Genomic DNA, 2522 nt, shown 5'->3' with positions numbered 1-2522 from the left:
TCTTCTTTTTTATGAGAGATAGTCTGCTATAGCTTTTAAGTCAAAGGGCCAAATACATGAAGGAACTGAATCATTTGATTTCTCTGTGTTTTTTATCACAGAAGTTTAATACTCTCCCTCTATACCACCGCAAGTGATTTATATTTCTTTTTTGGTTGTTCCATGTAGTGATCAATTTCCATTCTTTCTCTACTTTATTCTCTCTCCACTGAACTCAATAAATATTTTCTCAATCTTGTGCCCAAAAGAAATCCTCACTTGTAGTGGGACGGAGGAAGTATAGAGAATTAATACAGTAATCCTACTCCTACATCATTGAAATGTTAGACAGTCAACTAAACAACGTATATAAGAGGAAGACCATTAAGGCCAGCAATTCTAGTAAACACAATTCAATATAGATCATAATAAGTCAGACCAGCATAGTATCTCCGTACCAATATAAAGATTCAAAATTCGATACTTGACTTACATTGATTTCCATGGAGTTTCCTGTGCCTAGAATTCAGTTTTAAGTGACACAAAGTATTGACCCCGACTTTACCCTCTATAAAGTGAAATGTAAATACACAAACTTCATAATCTAAGCTAATAATGATTTGGCATTTCAAAGATTTCCATTATACAAATGGCTATAAACAAACAAGTCGTATCTCGAGCTCAAATATACTTAATGAAATAAGTCTAAACTCTAAGATGATTAACGATCTGGTTAAGAATCAAGCTCAATGTTTAGCAAGCTAAATAGTATATTTAAAATGAACAAGCTCGAGCTTGGTTATCAAACTGAAACGAACTGTTTTTGAGCTATTCATAGTTGAACTGGGCCCGGTTCACTGACAGTACTAAGTACATCCAAGATTACAATGTTGTTGGATTGATCAATATATAGCATGGTTAGTAATTTGAGTAGAAGCATCATATATGTTTAACCTTGCAGCAAAGTTCCAGTTATTCTAATGAATAGATACATACCAGTTTGTCAAGGCTGTATAATTCCCAATCATCTCCACAATCAATAAAGTAATTAGTTTCTACTCCAGATGCATTTTCCTTATCATTAACAGGGGCTGAGTGACGAAAATGACCAAAGGGGTTTCAGGGAACCAACATCCAATAGATAAATAGTAGTACCATCCAAGGCAGCCACTAATGCAGTATCAGGCACTCTGAGCCAGAAAATAAAATAAAATAAAATAAAAGAGAATGAATAATTGAATTTCCCACAACTGCCTAATTCCTTGTAAATACCAACTAAAACATAGCGGAGAGATGAATTCAACAATACAGTAGTAAAATTAATTTCTTCTTAAGAAAATGGGGAAAAAGAGAGGCGAACTCACTTGGTAGCATCGGACATCAAAACACGGCGGCCGGCAGCTTGGAAAACATTGAGTCCCCATGGAGAGTTGGGAGAAGCAAGCGCGGAGTGGTACAACAAAAACAACGAAACCAGAAAAAAGCGGCGTTTCATCTCGTATCGGATCATAGGCAATTATTGTACACATAAATAAATAGCCAAAGTGATTAGATAGAGGAAGAGAATTGATGAGAAATCGAAGGGGAAACGAAGATTCGAAGAGTGAATAGGAGATGATCAAAGAAGGTTGTTTTCGCGCGGGATTTCTTGGTAGCTTCGTCTTCCTCGTTTCGACGCCAAATGCATCAGTCAAACTACGACCTTTACTTCCAATTAGAGAATCTTCAATGGCATAGGACATCCAATAGCCCTCACAAAGCCTTCCCACTGCCTCATCATCAGCACAGCACTAAAATCCTCCCGCCACATCATCTGGACATCCAATAGCCCTCACATAGACTTCCACATCACTAACAATTATATAATTTAATTTACAATTGTAGCAACATACGGAATTTAATTTACGAGACAAATACATGAAAATTGAATAATACTATTAAAGTTTTAAAAAGTACAATAATTTTAAAAAATGTACATTTAAAAAAATTACATGCAATTAAATTAAAAACTAACGCCTTGCAATCATCTGGGCCCACAACTCTTCAATTAAATCCTTTTGGAGTCGAATATGAGCATCCGTATGACGCATGTCGGCATTTGCTTAGAGGAGGGCTTCTTCATCGTGAGGTACCCCACCTCGTACGTTGGCGGCGGCGACACTGTGGCTTGGACCGGCTTCATGATCGTCGTTGGCCCAATCAGTCAGTTGTACACCTTCATCTTCGACAATCATGTTGTGCATGATAATACAGGAGTACATTATATCAGCAATGCAGTCGACATGCCACAAACGCATTGGTCCATTAACTGCGCGTATATATAGTGTTTCGGAAAATTTAAAAATCTGACGTCGATCTGACGCCGATCCGGGGCCTACAATGGCGCCGTGAGGATCGGCGTGAGAATCGGCGTCAGTCCTAGAATCGGCGTGGGCACGCCGATTTTGACGCCGATTTCGACGACGCCGCTCGCAATGGTTCGGCGTCAGCACCGGCGTCCGCGAAAAATCGGCGTGCCGGTGCCGACGCCGCCATTGGAGATG

At 39.1% G+C, this 2522-nt stretch overlaps 1 long non-coding RNA gene across 1 annotated transcript; it reads right to left on the bottom strand.

Annotated features, from left to right (window-relative positions):
* Positions 1–349: 349 nt before the first annotated feature.
* On the bottom strand, positions 350–1669 carry LOC121764620. Its single transcript, XR_006042572.1, has 2 exons — positions 1344–1669; positions 350–1169 (listed from the first exon to the last, which is right to left on the bottom strand). It is a non-coding gene; the product is annotated as an uncharacterized LOC121764620 (long non-coding RNA).
* Positions 1670–2522: the final 853 nt, after the last annotated feature.

The sequence above is a fragment of the Salvia splendens genome, chromosome 14 (assembly GCF_004379255.2).
Source record: "Salvia splendens isolate huo1 chromosome 14, SspV2, whole genome shotgun sequence".
NCBI classification, from domain to species: Eukaryota; Viridiplantae; Streptophyta; class Magnoliopsida; order Lamiales; family Lamiaceae; genus Salvia; species Salvia splendens.
The sequence above is the reverse complement of the archived record's forward strand: the minus strand, read 5'-3'. Positions and strand labels throughout refer to the sequence as shown.